Source organism: Macaca thibetana, chromosome 12 (assembly GCF_024542745.1).
Source record: "Macaca thibetana thibetana isolate TM-01 chromosome 12, ASM2454274v1, whole genome shotgun sequence".
NCBI lineage: Eukaryota > Metazoa > Chordata > Mammalia > Primates > Cercopithecidae > Macaca > Macaca thibetana.
The window spans coordinates 9,188,196-9,208,529 of record NC_065589.1 but is presented as its reverse complement, the minus strand read 5'-3'; the positions used below and the strand labels follow the sequence as shown (position 1 = coordinate 9,208,529).

Sequence of the window (20,334 nt, the reverse complement as noted above, 5' to 3'; positions counted from 1 at the left end):
GAGAAGGGGGTGAGACCATGCCAGAGCTGAGGAGGGTAGCTATGGAGTGGAAGGGGCGCTTCTTGCCAGAGGGAGTGGGCGTGGGAGGTGCGCTGGGTGAGCAGCCTCAGAGGCGGGAGGTGATTTCCAGGCTGGCGTGGGTTTGGGCTTTTTTGTCAGAGCTGTGGGAAGCCATTAAGATTTTAAAGCAGGGTGGTAAAGTTGGGTTTTTGTTAGAAGAGTCTGTCTGCTGCTGGAGGCGAGATCTGCAGGGAAGAGGTGGCTAGGTGGATGAGAAGGGCTGCAGAGGGGCCTTTCCCTCAACATGAGGTGGGGGGACAGCCCGGATGCGCTTATGGAGGTGAGAGATGGGGCCTGAGGAGAGCCATGCACTGCAGGTGGGCAGGGCCCATGCTTCTGCTGTTGCTGGTACTTTCTTTTCTTTGTTTTGGGTGACACTGGGAATTAATAACAGTATTGAAGGAAAATACTGTATCATTGGCCATGATACATGCTTCCTAGAAAGCAAGCAGTGCTGTCTGTACACAGTGGCATGATCACAGCACCCCTGCAGGACTCCAGAGGCACAGTTTCTTCTCCTAACTGGGAATGTTTTGGTATTACTGGCCTTTCCAGTTCTAGAAATGTCCCCTTGGAGACTGACTTCATAGTGGCTGGTGTCAAAGAGTCTGTGTCCATTGTGAAGGAGGCAGAATCAGAGCTAAATTCAATTTAGTGAAGATATTCTAGACTAACTAGGAAGAGGGCACATCACCCGAAGTGGGCGTGGGTACTCCACGTAGCCAGGCTCATCACTCGAAGTGGGCATGGGTGCTCTCCATAGCCAGTCTTTGTCTACAGGACAGCGGTAGGCAGTCAAGGCCTGAGCCCTGGCCGGGTCTCTTGGAGGGCAGGGAGCCTGGAGCTGGGAGAGAGTGGTGATGCATGGTGGCCATTTCCACTCCCACAGGGCCCTTTACCCTTCACACCCAGTGCCCACTGCCCTGCCTGAGACGCCTTGTGCCGTCCTGCCCTGCATCTCCCTGGCCACCTGCTGGCATGGCCTCTCCCATTTGTGGGGGTGTCACTGCCCAACTGCCTCTCCTCTCATGGCTCTCCTTCCCTGCCTCCTGCCTTGGGTGGGATGTGCGCAGGATATAGTTTGAGTCCATCTCGGGCGCTGGTTTTGTGGAGCACACAGGAACTCTGTCTTCGAATGTCGAGGGTCTGTGTATCCTCCACCAGATAGAAGACCCAAGGCAACAGGACTGGGCTCCTTCTCTTCTTCTAATCTCTGAAAGTACAGGACCCTGCAAGGTAACTTTGTGCTTAAAGGCAAGCCAGAGCATGAATCTCAGCTCAGCTTCTTCCTAGCAGATGACCGTGGGCAAGTCGCAGAACAGCTCCAAGCCTCCATTTTCTCACCTGAGAAATGGGGTAACCTGCCTTGTGGGGTGGTTTGGTTGTGAGGACTAAATGAGTTAATGAATGTAGGTATGACATACGTGTTTGTGCCTATTAACACTGTGATTATAGGCACTTACTGATTATTCAGTGAATGAATTGAAAGCAATAAACCAAGTTCATTTATTATGTCATTTGGTATGTGGAAAATTTTCTTCTAGTTTGGTGTACTTAATGTTTCATACTTTCTCTCTTTACTGAATAATAAGTTAAATTGAACAAAATCACTACGAATTAGTCCAGATTTCACTGGGCTTCAGTTAGTCTGGCTGTATTATTACTTCTCCCTGGGTCATGTCAACTCCAGCTTAGGTGAACCTTAGAGAGGAAAGACAAGTTTTACTGGAATATGCCTGAAATACAGAGCTGTTCAGAAGGTCCTATTCTGCCCGTTGTTAAAAGTGCTGTAAACCAAGGCTGGACATGGTGGCTCACACCTGTAATCCCAGTGCTTTGGGAAGCTGAGGTGGGTGGATCACCTGAGGACAGGAGTTCAAGACCAGCCTGACCAACGTGACGAAACCCCATCTCTACTAAAAAATATAAAAATTAGACAGGCGTCGTGGCGGGCACCTGTAATCCCATTTGGCTGAGGCACAAGAATCACTTCAACCCGGGAGGTGGAGGTTGCGGTGAGCTGAGATTGCATCATTACACTCCAACCTGGGCGACAGAGCGAGACTCTGTCTCAAAAAAAAAAAAAAAAAAAAAAAGAAAAGAAAAAAAAAATGCTATAAGCCATCGAGGGGCCCATCGTTTCTTACCTAATGAAGTTCAGGGTCTGGCCTCGCCCCAGCAAAGCCCAGTGCTTCTTAGGGAGCTCCCTGTGTGTATGGGTCACCTGCTGGCCCTGGTCTCTCGGGGTCTGTTTCCCCAAATTCTCCCCACAGGCCCTGGCCGTTTCCTCCTCAGGGAAGCCTGCCTGTTCACATGGTGCTCAGGAAGCTGCCATATGCTTCTGTGGGGCTGTGGTTCTCAAACTTGGCCATGCCCGAGCACCTTTTGGAACCTTCCCCAGAAATTTGCAAGTGGGTGCTTTTTCAAAGCTTTCCAAAATCTTAGGGTAAAGCCACTTTGGGACCCCCTCTGAGGGTATTTTGTATCACTCATGTGATGCTAAATGAGCATATACTCCCTAGTAATGTGTACTTGGCCACACCTTGAGCTCAAGGCCAGAGAGTCTCTTGGCAGCTTAGGGTCCCCAGTGCTCTGCCCGTTGGGGTGACTATGTGTATGAATATGAGCTGGAAGAAGCAGGTTCTGTTGCTTCTTTTTGTTAACACAACAGAGAGGATATTGACTCACCTCTTCCTTGGCAAGCCCTCCTGTGTGGATTCGTTTATTAACTTAGTTCTTAAAGTGTTTGAATCTTAGTAGTGATTTAAAGGAAATTTAAAATAGAAAATGGACTGGGTGTGATGGCTCACGCCTGTAATCCCAGCACTTTGGGAGGCCGAGGCAGGCGGATCACCTGAGGTCAGGAGTTCAAGACCAGCCCAGCCAACATGGTGAAACCCTGTCTCTACCAAAAATACAAAAATTACCTAGGTGTGATGGTGGGTGCCTGTAATTCCAGCTACTCAGGAGGTTGAGGCAGGAGAATTGCTTGAACCCAGGAGGCGGAGGATGCAGTGAGCCGAGATCACACCACTGCACTCCAGCCTGGGCGACAGAGCAAGACTCCATCTCAAAAATAAAAATAAAAGTAAAATAGGGAGAAAATGTTCCCACGGTAGCTCTGCAGTTGTTTTCTTTTTTTGTGTTTCTCTTCAGACTTTTTTTTTTTTTTTAGATGGAGTCTCACTCTGTCGCCCAGGCTGGAGTGTAGTGGCATGATTTAGGCTCACTGCAACTTCTGCCTCCTGGGTTCAAGCAATTCTCCTGCCTCAGCCTCCTGAGCAGCTGGGATTACAGGCATGTGCCACCACACCTGGCTAATTTTTTTGTATTTTTAGTAGAGACGGGGTTTCACCATGCTGGCCAGGCCAGTCTCGAACTCCTGACCTCATGATCCGCCCACGCTGGGCTCCCAAAGTGCTGGGATTACAGGCGTGAGCCACTGCGCCCTTCCTCCCTTCAGACTGTTTAATAGGCAAACATTAAATTTTACATGTGTTATATACACATCAGTTTATGTTTACTTTTGTATTTTGGCCTTATTTGCTGCTTTATCATAAGATTCCCCATATCATGAGTCTCTGTAATGATCATTTTTTACAGTGGCAGATATTTCATTGTGTAGATGTGTCGTCACTGATCAGTTAAACTTTATTTGCTCACTCTTGCAGCATTAGGGACTGAGAATGTTTCAGTTTTTCCTGTTGGAGATAATGCTGGAATGTGCATTTCAGATCACAGGAGGGACATTTAGGGAGGTGAGTTTGGTCTCCCCTGCAGAGCAGCTTCCATGCTGAGCCCTGTTTGCCCAGGAGAGGGTGCAGTCTGCCCTTCAGGAGCTGCTTTGGTTTGGTTTGGTCTTGGGTCCCTTTTTGTTACCTGCCCTGAAAGTTGAGAAGACAAAACTTCCTCCTGCTTTGGGTGATTCTAGTTTGGTTCTGGTTTACAGCTTTATTTTTGAGTATTTCTGTATTTCAGCTTCTATTTACTTTTACACTATTTTAGATGGATCATAATTTGAAATTTCAGGTATCCTAAGCCTCCAGAATCTCTCGAGGATTGGCATGTCACATAACTTTAAAAAAGCAGTATCAAGAAGAGGTTGGGTTTGTTGAAGGGAAGTGGACAGATCAGGGGACTCTGGCTTATATGACTAAGCTGGTGGAGGAAGGCACGTGAGCAGACATTGGGTGAATGTCTGCTGTCCCAGTGGCACATCCTGGAATGAGGGTGGGTGGAGGGAAGTGGAGAACTGCCCCAGATATGGAAAGTGGTAGAAGAAGAGTTGAGTACACACTTGTATGAGGGATGGGGCTGGTTTACGGGAGTGGAACCAGCTTGAAAAGAAGACAGAAAGTGAGAAGTGAAGACTTGTTGTATCATGTAAGAATAGAATGAAGAAAAGGACAGGTCCTTGGTTTATTTTCAGGAAATGGAAATGGATTGGCCAAATAATGGGGATCGAAAATAAAGGGTGTTTTTATTATAAGCCAAGTGAAAATTAAATTTAAGATACGTATGTTGTCGTGGTTGGATTGTGTCCTCCAAAGTTCATGTGTTGGAAACTGAATCACCAGTGCAACAGTATTGAGAGGTAGAAACTTTGAGAGGTGATCAGTGCCGGGTGCAGTGGCTCACGCCTGTAATCCCAGCACTTTGGGAGGCCAAGGCAGGCAGATCACCCAAGGTCGGGAGTTCGAGATCAGCCTGATCAACATGGAGAAACCCTGTCTCGACTAAAAATACAAAATTAGCCAGGTGTGGTGGCACATGCCTGTAATCCCAGCTACTTGGGAGGCTGAGGCAGGAGAATCACTTGAACCCAGGAGGCGGAGGTTGCAGTGAGCCGAGATTGCGCCATTGCACTCCAGCCTGGGCAACAAGAATGAAACTCCGTCTAAAAAAAAAAAAAAAGAGGTGATCAGGCCAGGAGTTCTCTGCTCTGGGGATGGATTAATGCTGTTATTGTAGGGGTCAGTTCCTAACAAAGGGATGAGTTCATCCCCCTCCCCCTTGCTCTCACTATCACCTTTGATGCAGCATGAAGGCCCTCACCAGATGGTGCACCATGCTCTTAGACTTTCGAACTATGAGGCAAATAAACTTCTGTTCATTTAAAATTACCTAGTCTGTGGTATTCTGTTATAGCAGCGCAAAACAGACTGAGACACATGTCTAGAGGGCTGCTTATGTGTAATAGCTATATAATACTGCCTATATAAAGGGCAGTTTATATTTAATGCTGGTAGAATATCATGAAGGTAGTGTATGTTCGAATTAGGTTTAGCTACTCTATTAGTTTCTCATGGCTTCTGTAACAAATTATCAGATAACATGAAACAAAATAAATGTATTCTGTCACATTCCTGGAGGCCATACATCTGAAACCATGGTGTTGGCAATGCTGGGGTCCTAGGAGAGACTCTGTGACTTGCTTTGCCCAGGTCCTGGTAACTCTAGGCATTCCCTGGCTTGTGGCTGCATTGCTTCAAGGTCTGCCTCTGTCTCCACATGGCCTTTTCTTCCTTCTTGTGTCTTCTTCTCTGTTTCTTAAAAGGATACCTGTCCTTGGATTTAGGGCCCACTCAGATAATCCAGGATGATCTTGTCTCAAGATCCTTAACTTAATTACATCTGCAAAGACTGTTTTTCCAAATAAGGTCACATTCACAGGTTCCAGAGATTAGAACATGGACATACCTTTTTGGAGGCCATCATTCGATGCTCTATAGCTACAAATAAGAATGGTGTGAATAGGCAAGGTTTTATTCTTTCACACCAAAGAAAGTAGTCCTTGGTCAGTATGGTCATTCTGCAAGGTCATCTGAGCCCTTCCAGAATGTGAGTCTTCTAGTCTAAGAGGCTATGAGGTGCCAGTCACCACTGTGTCTCCTGTTGGAGGATGGGGAGACAAGGAGAGGGAAAGTGTGTTGCCTGGTAGGAGTTCATAACCAGGATTCACAGCCGCCTCAGAGCGGTCTGTGGATATGACTATATTTTATTAAAATTGGTTTCCTTTGTAATCATAAGTATTTTATTTTTGGCATTTAGAGAAATTCTGAGAAGGAGTTCGTAGGCCTCACCAGACTGCCAGAAGGGGTCCATGGCACAAAGCAGATGAGGAGCTCTTGTATGACTTCCCCAAAGTGTGACATGGCACTTCTGCGGACATCCTTCTGGTTGACCTTTAGTTATGTGCTCACACCATATAGCTCTCAGGATACTTGCCCTGAAATAATCATGTCAGAATAACCATGTTATGCAAAGAGAAGGGTGATTTTTCATGTCTGTATTTATGACTTCCTTTTCTCCAAGTAATATTTTTGAAATAGTTTATGGTATCAAGAAGTTTGATGAGGTATATCATAAAGAAGGTCTTCCTTGTTAGCTGTATGACCTAGGGCAGATACTTCATCTTTCTAAGACTTGATTTTCTCATCTGTGTAGTGGGATGATACTGGACTTTATCTCAAAGGTCATTGGATTGGCACAGAAGTGCGTTCTGAATGTTTTCTAGTTTCTAATCACCACCACCACTCATCTCTACTAGTAGGAAAGTAATAGGGTTTAACTTGCTAACATGTAGCAGTTACTCTGATTTATAGGAATTTCAAAGGATTTCAAATGAAGCCAACTTTACAGATAATATTAAAAAATAGCTTCTGTAGCAGAAGAGTAGATATCCGGAAAAAGTTATCCTTAAAAGTTTTCAGGTTATAGTCAGTACAAACAGGAAAATAAAAGTTAAGGGAAAACCAAGTGTAATTTAACATACAAGATGCCTTTAATTGGTAGCTAAATAAAAAGGAAGCTATGTAATGGATCAGAGTATTGCATTTAAATCTTGTCTTGGCAGAGCACGGTGGCTCATGCCTGTAATCCCAGCGTTTTGGGAGACCAAGGCAGGATAATCACTTGAGCCTAGGAGTTTAAGACCAGCTTGGGCAGTGTAACAAGATCCTGTCTCTACAAAAAATAAAAAAATTAGCCAGGTATGGAGGCACGCACCTGTAGTCCCAGCTACTTGGGAGGCTGAGGCGGGAGGATTGCTTGAGCCCAGAAGTTCTCGGTTGCAGTGAGCTGTGATTGTACCACTGCACTCTAGCCTGGGCAACAGAGTGAAATCCTGTCTCAAAAAATAAAATAAATCTTGTCCATGTGGCATTCATATTTGTTGGGTGAATGAAAGTTCCCTCGTAGGCCTACCTAGCGTGAAACTGTGGCCGAGTTTCTCAGCTGTTTCTAGCAGACATCAGCCGAGGGGATGGTTAGGGCTGCTTCTTGGGTGAGGAACTATGATCTTTATCCAGATTTCAACATCAGTTTTCCTTTTTAGCATGTTTGGATTTCGGGTATTTTCTGGGCAAAATTCCTAAGCCAGTTACTTTGGCTTTGAGAGAGGAAAAACTGTATTTTTTTTTTTTTTTTTTTTTAAGAGATGAATCTCACTCTGTTGCCCAGGCTGAAGTGCTGTGCTGCACTCTCAGCTCACTGTAGCCTCCGCCTCCTGGGTTCAAGCAGTTCTCCTGCCTCAGCCTCCCAAGTAGCTGAGACTACAGGCATGTACCACCACACCTAGCAAACTTTGTATTTTTAGTAGAGACAGGGTTTCACCATGTTGGCCAGGCTGGTCTTGAACTCCTGACCTCAGGTGATCCACCCACCTTGGCCTCCCAAAGTGTTGGGATTACAGGCGTGAGCCACTGCGCCCAGCCAGAAAAACTGTATATAATTGGCAGATGTCTCTGCATAAAAGACTCTTTCCAATTGCTGCAACTGCTGGCCCAGGTCTGGGATAGGGAGAATTGTATTTGTCGGTCCCATAAGTCCTCTTGAGTGTGAAGTGTCTTTGCTCTTCCTGTTGGGAAGACCCATGTTCGTCAGCAGCTTCTGCCTCTGTGGGCAGCAGCTCCCGCCCCCGGACTCATTTCTGCAAAGCAAGCCTGCCTCTGTTTCTGCTCAAGTGCAGTGTTCCAGGAGAACCTGACTGCATGTCCCAGCTCTGCCAGTTCTCAGTGGTGGGTTCTTGGCCACCTGTAGCTTCATCCCCCGATCTGCCAACGAGGGTGGTCCTCCCTAGCACAGCAAGGGTGGGGCAGTCAAGCACCGTGCAGAGTAGGTGCTCAGTGAATGAAATGCTGTGATTGTTGACATGCTGTGGACAGCAGTGCAGGCCTGCGGGATCAGGTGCAGAAGGAAGTTAACCCAGTGAATTTCTCACCTGGTAATCCACACGGTGTTCTCAGGTTAAAGAAGCAGGAAGAAGCAGGTGTCTAATCAAATTGGTGGCTGTTTGCTAAGTGTGGGGTTTTACTGAAGGCAGCACCTGCTTCTGCAGCACAACTGGTCTAAAAAGCCAAGTTGCTCCTTGTGAGGGCTTAGGGTTCGGTTCTGACAGTCACTACAAGCAGGCACAGGGAGAAGATGCTGTCCTCTTCTGGCAGCCTGGCTGGTGAGCAGTGGAACCAATTGTGGTGTCTCTTCTTTATATTTAGAGTTTGGGGTGGGAGAGGACACAGTTACTTGTCTGGGCTGTTTGTTTAAATTATCAGTGGGGTTTGCATTTGTGAAATCGAAGACATTTTCACCATGTGATTGTGGATGTGAGAAAGTATTTGTGTTAATTGTTAACACTTGTTATATTTGTTAATTGTTACGAACAAGTGTAGCATACTTGTTAATTGTCTTTATTTACAAATGGCAGAGAAAACAAAGTGGATAGTTGAGAGACTATCATTGGATTATAGTAATTTAGTAAGGGAAAGAGTTCTTTGAGAGAAGACCTGGGGGGAAGATACATGGGTTTGATTGAATTTTTTCCTAGGGTGCCTAGGCAATGAATAATTTTTAGCCATCTTTACTCAGTATGCTTTTAAATGTGTCAGGGTGTGATTGAGCCAAGTCCTGTCTGGGTTTTTTTTTTTTTTCCTTGAAAGTTACAAAAATGGTATAATTCTCTAGGAAATCATGTTAAAAAAAATCCCACGTTCCCATCCCAGAATAACCTGGTGTTTCACAGTACATAGTGGTAGAATCTTTTTATTTCCTTGAAACAACTTGTTGTCAAATTAAGATAATCTCTTGCTCTGTGGTAGGGAGACTGCTGTTTATTGACCCAGTCCTTCCTCCTCACCACAAAATTGAAGAACCTGGTTTAAAATGTAAACCTAAAAAACATGTGACCCCCCCTACCGTATTTTCTAAGGCAGGAGAGGACTGTGGGAGTGGTTATCACTACATCTGTGCAGAAGGGTTGGCCCTTCAGACTGGGTCTGGTGTAGAATGTGCCCTGTGGGAGCTGCCTCCAGGGCTGTGGCTGTGTGTGTCCATCAGTGCTGGACTTGATATGAGAAAAGTCAATGTTGTTTTCTTTTCTTTTTCTTTTTTTAAATTTGGTAGAGATGGGGTTTCACCGTGTTGTCCAGGCTGGTCAACATGGTCAAATCCTCCTGCCTCGGCCTCCCAAAGTGCTGGAATTACAGGTGTGAGCCACTGCGCCTGGCCAGTGCTGTTTTCTTTGTAGCTGAATTGTTCATTGGCTGCAAAGCTATAGAGGGTGGGTCAAGATAATTAGATGTTTGGAAAATAGTAAACAGTGGGATTGGCTTCCACCCGATTCTTTGATTTCTTTCTCTTTGAAAAAAGAGGGGCTCAATGGACATTGACCTTGGAGGCGGGAGCCTTGGGGTTTGTCCTGCGCCCTCATTGACTGGGAGCTGGGATCTCTTCCTTGTCTGTAAATCAAGGTCAGGGGCGCAGCTGACTTGCCGAGGCTGTTGCCAGCTCTGCTCTGCCTTCTGAGGAACTTAATGGTTTGCTTCATGTGAAAACTTGATGGTTTGCTTTAAGGTATCATTAGATACCTTGGTGTGATATCTAATCACGCCAAGGAAGAGATTGGGTATTTGTTTTTCCCAAATCCCTAAGTGCTGATTTCTTCAGGGCAGTACCAATTCACACAACCTCTTATCTGTAGCACTCACTTTGACTTGCATAAGTTTCCTGGCTTGGATGATAAGCTATATGGTCACCCTGGTTATTCAGAGAAAGGGTCATACTGTTCTTTAATGACTATTCTAATGCATGAAAACCATTTTTTGTGACTTAATTGAGACATAATTGATGTACAATAAACTGCAGTATTTAAGATGTACAGTTTGATAGTTTTTATACACACACACACTGTCTCTCATATGTACATTGAAGCTGTCACCATAGTCAGGATAACATTTCCGTCACCCTGAGGATTTCCTCGTAATCCTTCCTTCTCTGCCTCTTCACAGGCAAACATGGATGGATTTGTTTTCTGTCACTGTAGATTACTCTGCGTTTTTAAAAGAATGCTATATAAATTGAGTAATGCAGCATGTACTACTTCTTTTTTTTTTTTTTTTTTTTTTTGAGACGGAGTCTCACCCTGTCACCCAGGCTGGAGTGCAGTGGCGCGATCTCGGCTCACTGCAAGCTCCGCCTCCCGGGTTCACGCCATTCTCCTGCCTCAGCCTCCGAGTAGCTGGGACTACAGGCGCCCGCCACCGCGCCCGGCTAGTTTTTTGTATTTTTAGTAGAGACAGGGTTTCACCATGTTAGCCAGGATGGTCTCGATCTCCTGACCTCGTGATCCACCCGCCTCGGCCTCCCAAAGTGCTGGGATTACAGGCTTGAGCCGCCGCGCCCGGCCTTTTTTTTTTTTTTTTTTTTAATGTCTGGCTTCTTTCACTCAGCATAATGGTTTTGAGCTATTTCGTGTTAGGAATATCAGTAGTCCATTGTATGGACATTCCAGCATTTGTCTATTCTATTGGTGGGCATTTAGGTAGTTTCTAGTTTTGGGTTATTACTAATAAAACTACTATGAACATTTGTATACAAGTCTTTGTGTGGACATATTTTCATTTCTCTTGGGTAAACACCTTGAAGTGGAATTGCTGGATCATGTAGTAGGTATATGTTTAACTTTTTAAGAGGCTGCTAAACAGTTTTCTGAAGTGGTGGTCCAATTTCACATTCCCACCTGCAGTATATAGAGAGTTCCAGTTGCTCCACATCCTCACCAACACTTGGTGTGATCAGTGTTTTTAATTTTATGTGTCTTAATAGTTATGTAGTGTTATCCCATTGTGGCTTTAATTTCCATTTCCCTGATGACTAATGATGTCAACATCTTTTCATGTGTTTGTTGGTCATTTGTATGTCTTTTGTGAAATGTGTGCTAGAACATTTATTAATTTTTTCATTGGGTTCTTATTGAGTTGTAAGACTTCTTCATGTGTTTCGGATATAAATCCTTTGTCTGATACATATGTTGTGAATGTTTTTCTCAGTCTGTGGCTTGTATTTTCTTTAATGACACCTTTAGAACAGAAGTCTGTCTTTTTGGTGAAATTCAGCTTATTAGTTTTTTAAATGGCTCATTCTTCTTGTATTCTATCCAGAAAACCCTTGTCTACCTCAGCTTGCAAAGATTTTCTTCTATAAGTTTTATAGTTTTAGGTTTTACAGTTGGAATTATTATTAATGTTCTTCCGCCGACCCCCATATGGATGTTCAGTTTTTGTGGCAGCATTTATTGAAGATACATCCCTCATTTGATTACCTTTGCTGCCTTTGTCAAAAGTCAATTAACCTTTTATTTTTGAGTCTCTTTCCAGACTTTGTTTTGTTTTATTGAACTATATTATGTCTACCTTTACCCAAATAATTCTACACTTTGTTGATTACTGTAGTTTTATAGGAGGTGTTGAAATTAGAGTCATCTTTGTTCTTTTCTAACATAACTTTAGTTATTCCAAGTACTTCATGTTTTCATATAAATTTTAATACTAGTTTGTCCATTTCTATAAGTGAGGCCCGATAGAATTTTGGCTGAGATTGTATTAAATCTGTAGATCAATTTGGGGAGAATTGATATCTTGATAACATTGAATCTTTAATGATGTTGAGTTTTCCAGTGCATTAACATGATCTCTCTCTCTTTATTTAGGTGCTTTAAATTTATCTCAGCAATGCTTTGTAGTTTTCAGTGTAGATGTCTTTAACGTCCTTTGTTAGATTCATTTCTATGTAATTTATGTTTTTTTATTAACTAAACAGTTTATAAACGTTTGATATCTAATTGTATGCTGCCAATATATAAGAATACAGTGGATTTTGTGACCTTGCAAAATACTACTTGGTTAATTCTAGTAGTCATTTTGTAGATTCCCTAGAAAGTTCTATATAAAGTCATATCATTTGCAAATAGGGACAGCTTTACTTCTTCCTTCCTGACTCACATGCCTTGTATTTATTTTTCTTGCTTCATTGCAAAGGCTGAGATTCCAGTACAACGTTGAATAGGAGTAGTGAAGGCAGGAATCCTTTTGCTTTTTCCAGCCTTAGCAGGAAACAGTTGGATTTTCATCATTACGTGTGATGTTAGCTGTAGGCTTTTTGTAGGTATCTTTTATCAGTTTGAGGATGTTCTTTACTTGATTGCCGACAGTTTTAATTATGAACGGGTATTGAATTTTGTCAAATATTTTTCTGCCTTTATTGAAGTGATCATATGGTTTTTCTCCTTTATGTTGTTAAAAGGGCAAATTAAATTGGCTGATTTTCAAATTTAAGACAACTTTGCATTCTTGGGTTAAACCCTATTTGCTCATAATATGTTTTTTATTTATTGTTGGATTCAATTTGCCATTATTTTGTTAAGAATTTTTACACCAATATTCATGAAGCATATTGATCTGTAATTTATTTCTGCCCCTTTCTTCCTTCATTCCTTCCTTTCTGCTTTTGTCAGGTTTTGGTACTTTAAAAAATAGAGAGTGAGGCCAGGTGTGGTGGCTCATGTCCATAATCCCTGCACTTTGGGGGCCGAAGCAGGTGGATCACTTGAGGCTAGGAGTTCAAGACCGGCCTGGCCAACATGGTGAAACCCAATCCCTACTAAAATTACCAAAAAAAAAAATTAGCGAGTCAGTGTTCCCCTGCCTCTGTTTTCTGATAAAGTTTGTGTAAGTTTGGTGTTCTTTCTGAAATATTTGCTAGAGTTTACCAGTGAAATGATGTAGGTATGCAGTTTTTTGGGGGAAAGTTTTTAATAATACCCTGCGATTTTTTTTTTTTTTTTTAAATTTCAGATTTTTTGTTTCTTGTGTCTACAGTGACATTTTCTGCATTCTCTTCCTTTTCCCTCTGATTTATATCTGTTGGATGGAGAAGTAGAAACTTTTTGAGAAAAGGGATATCTTGGGACTTGCTGATCTGTTTTCATCCCAGTGCCCCTGAACCATGCCTGGCACCAAATAGCCACTGTGTAAATGCCTGTGGGATTAATTGATTTGTTGTTGCTATATATCTATTCCTTGGCACTTCTGGGAAGCATTTTTGTCTTCCCCCATCCGCATGGGACAGTGTCGTCACCGTGCTGTGACAGGGGCTGGCTGAGTCAGGCTGGCGAGCCGTGGCTGCCCTGCATGCTGTGCCCTCCCACGGCGGCTCTTCAAATTCTTGGCCATGTGCCCAGCGCTGGTACACAGACCCTCTGAGTCAGGGCTTGCCAGTGGAAAAAAATATTTTCAACCTTTTCTGGTCATTTAAAATGTTAAATCCTATAGTTGGAATTACTTCTTTTCATTTTTGCAATGTACTTGAAGTATCAGAGGAATAAGGAAAGCCGTTGTGGTGAAGGGATAAACCACCTGTGAGTATCCAACTGAAATTAGGAAGCAGGTGGTTCTAGATGAGGGAGGATAATTCCAGCAGGCTCTTGACCTTGTATGTGATTCCCTGACTGACTGGGAATGTGGTCTGAGATGCCCTTTCCTGGACAATTACAAATGGCATCCCCTGGAGCAAACACATAAATCAGTCAGGGAGTTGAAAAAGAACAGGGTAATTTGGACTGGGCCTCTCTCTTTGAGGACGTGACTGTTGTGGCTATAGACTACATTCAGGTCCGCAGCATCTGGAAGGGGTCTGTATCCACTTATCCTTTGCATCCTTAGGGGGCTGGGTCTTTGTGCACCAGCAGCAGCTGTAGAAGTTGGGCTTGGGAGTCAGGGGCTCCCTTATCAAAGCTGGGAAACCTAGAATAACAGCTATGCTGCTCATGGACCTGTAGTCTCTCCTGTTAAGCAGAGTGTTGAGTTCATGTGATAGCAGACACAGCTCTGCCAGACACAGCTCTGCCAGGGTCACCAGGCAGGCACTCCGTCCCTCCCTTCAGGAGGGGACCATGGCATGCCTTGGATGAGGTGACTTGGCCAACTGTTTTGTGGCCCCAGCTCCTGACGTTACCATGTGATGACTGTGACACTTGGAAGAGAAATGTCTCAGGTGTCATGGTCCCGACCTTGTCTCTGTGGTCCTGTACCTTTGCTTCACAATGATCAAAACGGAAAGTTCAGGTTGTTTCAGGTATGTTTTTTCAAGAAGTGCAATATTAATGTGTTTGTAGATGTTTTCCTTAAAGTTAGTTTTGGGGGAGAGAAGATGACTGCCCTTCTGTCCTGCAGGTGGATTGGCTGGGGAATGAGGCCATCTCTTTGCAGAGCGAGCAGTGAACTGTTTTTGTCTGTACACTGACTGGGGCTGACTTGGCATCCTGACCCTCCAGTCTGAAGGAGTTGGTAAGGGGCTGAAAGGACCCACTCTTTGTGTGTGTCGGTATGTTTTAGAGACGGGGTCTCGCTGTGTTGCCTGGGCCAGTCTGGAGCTCCTGAGTTCAAGCAGTCCTCCTGCCTTGGCCTTCCAAGTAGCTGAGACTACAGGTACATGCTGGACCCACACTTTGGACTCTGTCTCTGCTGGCCTAGTTCTTTGCCAAGAGCAGAACTTGAGAGTACCTTCACACAGGTAACAGTTAGACCTTGTCAGGAGACATGGCTGTTTTCCCAGACAGCTGAGCTCTCAGACTAAAGCACAGAAAAGTTGGAGGACATGGGACTCCTTAGCCCACAGAAGAAACTCTGTTTTAATGTTCCGTGTGAAATAGGAGTAGGGCATATTAGGGTAGGGCATCTTGGTTATGTGATGCCTGCAGCAAGTGCCATCAGAGTGGCTGCCAGCTGAGTCATCTCCCTCAAAGAGCTTTCCTGGAACCTCTCTCCCTGGTGATGTCAGCTCCTTCACCTCCGTTGCTGTCTCTAGCTGCAGGAGTGGTCGGAGATCCAGTGTTTTAACTAGGCCTTGCCAGAGGCTATTGGGATAGCAGGTCAATGGGTGAAGGAAGTTGTGTAGGCAAGTGGGAGTAATTGTCTCTGATCCTTGATTTTTGTAGGAAATAGGCATAGATTAAGGCATAGATAAATTTGAAAAGGTGTAGCTACATTAATTAATTAGTTAATTAATTAGAGATGAGGTTTCGCTCTGTCACCCTGTCTAGAGTGCAGTGGCGTGATCAAGGTTCACTGCAGCCTTGACCTCTCGGGCTCAAGTGATTCCCGCACATTAGCTTACTGAGTAGCTGGGACAGGCAGGTGTCACCATTCCCAGCTAATTTATACATTTTTTTGTAGAAACAGGGTCTCACTATGTTGCCCAGGCTGGTCTTGAACACCTGGGCTCAAGGGATCCTCCTGCTTTGGCCTCCCAAAGCACTGGTTTGCAGGCATGAGCTGCTGCGCCCAACCAGGCATAGATAAATTTAAAGACACCTTTTACTGTAGACAGTTTGGAAAATAGAGGAAACCAGAGGGAAAAGAAAAAAAAAATCTCTCAGTCCTACCACTTGATATGCGAACTTCCAGTTTTCCCGGCTACATGTGTCCTGCCTTTTTTAAACACAATACTATCACATCAGTATGTCCCCCTTTCCCCCATTTATGTCTTATTGTGGTAGAATACACATAACATAAAATTTAGCATCTTAACCATTAAGAGTACAGTATAAATATAACCTTTTATAAATTACTTGTTTTTCCCTCCTTGTGTGGCTTTGTTTTCTGTGTGGTACCTATTCTGTGGTTTACTTAACCACTTTAAGTATTGAACATACAAACAGGCTTGAATCAATTCATTTGAAAAGGTGTGGACAAGACTTTGTCCTAAGGGTGACACCTGGCCCGAGCCAGCAGATGCGATTGTTCTTACCTTGGCCACTTTGCTTAATCAGGTTGACCTTCAGTGACCAAAAAAGTGGACGGTGGTGTCAGGGGCTTCGGGTAGCTTACAAAACTTTTTCCTTCTCTTCTTGTTACTTACCTCTTGATACTTGTTAACTACAGTGTTACTATAGACGCCTTTGGGTATATGCAGATTTACCATCAGTTAATCCCAGAGAAAAATGGATAAATTATGACAGCATGGTGGCTGTCAGACTTAAGAATGCCAAAGCATTCCGGTTTCTCTCCCTCCACCCCATCCCTTCAAGACTTACTGCCAGGGACGTTTGGTTTGCGCAAACTTTCCTTATCACCAGGACTCTGAGGTCTTTCAGCTCCTTGTTTCTTCTGTGTAGTAGCTGAAGGATGCAGGTACTCCGTCCTCCTGCTGTGGTTTGTTTCTGTAGCGAGAAGCCCAACAGCCCAGCGACTGAAAGCTGAGGCCACTAACGCAGGACGCGGTCAGCCCAGGAGGAGCACAGCCCTGGACACAAGGCCTCTGGTCTCACTTCTCCCACCTCCGTGCTGCTGTGTGCTTTGCGGCCGCAAGCTCTGCCTTGGAATTGCTTACTGTGTCTTAGTTCCTTTGTGCATTTTTAAAATTTTTTATTTTTTTGAGACAGAGTCTTGCTCTGTCATCCAGGCTGGAGTGCAGTTGTGCGATCACAGCTCACTGCAACCTCTGCCTCCTGGGTTCAACTGATTCTCCCTCCTCAGCCTCCCAAGTAGCTGGGACTAGAGGCACCTGCCACCATGCCTGGCTAATTTTTGTATTTTTAGTAGAGATGGGATTTCACCATGTTGGCCAGACTGCTCTTGAACTCCTGATCTCAAGTGATTTGCCCACCTCAGCCTCCCAAAGTGCTGGGATTACAGGCATGAGCCCCTGCACCTAGCCCCCCTTGTGTATTTTTTAAAAGGTAAAGTTCTGTATTTACTATAGTGTTTATGTGGTAAAAATTGTTCATTTAAAAAAATTTAATATTGCTGTTGTTTCATTAATGCTTGGTTACAAATTTGCATAGGTTCTCAGTGGCCTGCACCAGCTTACCTATTCCCATGAGGCTTCTTTTTATTTTTATTGTGTACTTTTGTAGAGTATGAGGGTTTTTAGGAACTCAAAAATTGCATTATAGCAAAAATACCTGGAAGGTTTTCCTGATGCTAAGATTCTTTTTAATTACCTTTTTAATACAAATAACATGTTTCATTATAGATAATTAAGCACAGATAACCCAAACAAACAAAAACCACTCAAAAGTCTTATCACTGAGATTCTAGATTAAGCACTATTATGTAGACCTGTGATTCTCAAACATGGGTAGGGATAAGGCGGTGGGGCAGGTGAGACTGGCCTGAAGAGGACATTTGGGGACACATTGGTTTGTCACAGTTGTGAGGGTGGGGAGCAGGGGTACGTGCTGCTGACACCTAGTGGTTAAAGTCCAGGGAAGCTGCTCAGTGTCCCCAGAGGCATCCTGCAGTGTTGTGCGACAACCCCACAACAAAGAACTATTTGGCTCAAAATACCAATAGTGCTGAGGCTGAGAAACCCTGATATAGACAGTTATGGGGCCTCTTTCTGTGAATATTATTAAATATACTTTAGTTTTACAAAAATTTGGATTATTTATACAAACTAGTTTATGATCTGCTTTTAGAACTTATTACTTTATGAACTTAATCTTTCTGTGTCCACGACTATGCATCCTCCTCACCCTTTTTAAAATTGTCCTGTGACATCCCATTGCGTGAGTGTGTTGGAGCTTACTTCACCAGCCCCCTCTCTGGAGGCTGAGGTGCTGCCAGCGTTTTGCTATTGGAGCCACGTTTGTTTGTATTTTGCCTTCTGCATGCTGGTTGACTGTGGCCAGCCCATGTTGGGGCACCAGCTCTATATCTGAGGTGCCTTTCATGGGTAATAATATTTCCTTCCTGCCAGAGGCCCCCCCGCCAACCATGGCCGTCCCCAATCTCTAGTTTTCTCACAGTTGAACACAACTCAAGCTTGAAGTACTGTTGAAATAGTGAGTAGATAAGTAACACAGAATATTTCTGTCACATTTCATTTTTAGGTAGAACTTTCACTTTTTGCTTCATTTTGCTTTATGAGTTTCTTAAAAAATAGATCTGTCTTCTGGTAGGTTACGTGCGACTTTAACTTCTTGCCAAGTTGGCTTTGCTCTATGCCTGGGCTTCCTGAGTTCCTGGGGAGGCAGGAGTGGGTCAGATGGAGGATGCCTTGATCTGGCTGTGCCGTGGGTGGCACCTGTCAGCCGTCATGGCGGGGACCCCTTCTTTCCCCCCAAAGCTGCTCTGAGGCTGCAGGTGAGGTGCAGCCCAGGAGAGGAAGTGCATGACGACTGTTTGGGCCTGCGTTCCCTTTTAGGGTGCAGGCAGGGCAGCGTGCAGAGCTGGTGGACTGGGCCCGGGTCTGACAGAGTGCTGTGCGGAGCTCACCTGGACCTGGGCATTCAGTCTCTTTCCATATGGGGAACTCCAAGAGCTTGTTTGTATGGTGGTGTCTATTTTTGTGTTTTGTGTGGTGCTCTGTGAGGAAGTCCTTTGTCTACGCACATCCCAGCTGCTTTGAATGGTCTGTCTCTGGGGGCTTCCAGGTAGGGAATTGTGTACAGGGAATCCAGGATTCGGGCAGCGTCGGAACAGCAGGATGTGAGTAACAGGAAGTGACAGAAATGACCCAGGGCGCCAGATGCTTATTCTCGGCCACCTTTCCAAGCACTGCAGCCCAGGAGCTATATTTAGCGGAGTATTTCCGACTGCCTCATCCTGCCCCCAGCACCATCCCTTTGCCCCTCTTTTGGTTGGTGACTGATTGCACAGTACCGATTTGCTACTCCAGCATCTCTGGTCTACTTCGTGATCTGTAGGCTCTTGTCCACTGACTTGAACACCCTGTGTGTTTGTGCTGGGTCACTTCAATTTTGATACACGTGGAGCAGTTGGAAAGTGTTCTGAGCAGGAAGGGCAGCAGGTAAGAGCCCCGGGGGACGGTGTGCCATCATGCTGGGAGGCTGTCGGGTGGTGCGTTCAAGGTCAGGGTTTGAAATTAAGTGGAAGGAATTGAGCTTCCTTGTAAGATGCTCCAGAGGGTTGCTTCTTGGCTTGTATGTCTTAGAAATGGAAGACTGGGATTTTTAAAGGTATAGGCTTTCTGGTGTGACTTCACTCATGTACTAGAAACATTCTGTGGTTCTCACCTGGCCAGAGAGCCTACATACAGGTGGAAGCAGCTTCTCTGTGGTGAATTCCTATCGTCTGAGCTTTGTCACGGGAAAATTTCCCTCCAGTTCCCCAAAGCAAGCACTCCAGAGCCGGATTTGTTCTGCTTTGGGTGTGGGTGAATTCTCATCTTGTCGTGTCCGTCCATCCCTTGGACGGTGCAGGACCTGTCTCTGTGTGCTTTGAGGTTTCTAGGGTGTGATGTTGGTTTGTAGTTTGTGGAGGGGTGTGTGTTGGGAGGGAAGGTGTTTTTGTTCGTCTCCTCTAAAAGCTCCCTTCTGAGTGGTTCCTCCAGGACGTCCCTTTCCTCCCTTCATGAAGCATCCACCTTGTTTTCAGACACTCGAGCTATTTAGGATTCAGGAATCGACTCTGGGATGAGAAATTTGAGAGACAAATTAAGAACAGTTGTGTCTGCCATGAGACACGTGGCCGTCAGCAGGGCCTGGTGGGGTGTATAAAAGCCCTGGGAACTCCGCGTAGAGGGGTCGGGATGGTAAAGGAGTGAATTCCAGGCTCAGGCGCTCCGGAGATTCCCCTCCCACAGTTCCCTCAGCAGAGTCTGGCTGCTGGCGTGGTTTCAGGCTGACCTATTAACCCTCTGTATGGCTACACTACAAATACAGGGCATGGCTATATTGTGTGTGTCTCTAGTTCTGGCTTGGGCATGTTAGCATATTTTTGTGCCAAAACATTTTAAACATTCAAAAAGTAACACATGAACCCAGCTATGACTACTTCCAGCCTGAGAAATAAACATAATAGATAAATCAGAGGCACTTGGAATTCTCTTTCCTATCCTCGTTTCTTCCTGCTGTCCCTCCCCCAGGGGTCACCTCCATCCTGACTTTGGTGTTTATCATTTGTTTGCATGTTTGTGTACTTTTTTTGATAAGTATGTGTAGGCATAAACAGTATATAGCATTGTTGAACTGGTTCT

General features: G+C 44.7%; 1 protein-coding gene across 3 annotated transcripts in view; it reads left to right on the top strand.

The window, feature by feature from the left end:
* The window catches only part of DGKD (diacylglycerol kinase delta), a 681,592-nt gene that overhangs the window by 605,901 nt on the left and 55,357 nt on the right, over window positions 1-20,334 (top strand). Inside the window, exon 1 of one of the 3 annotated variants that reach the window (XM_050751555.1) lies at window positions 16,768-19,146. The exons of the other annotated variants lie outside the window; for them this stretch is intronic. The gene's annotated coding sequence lies outside the window, so the exon portion shown is untranslated. Of the gene's footprint in view, window positions 1-16,767; window positions 19,147-20,334 lie in introns of those variants that run through there. 3 annotated transcript variants of the gene reach the window in all.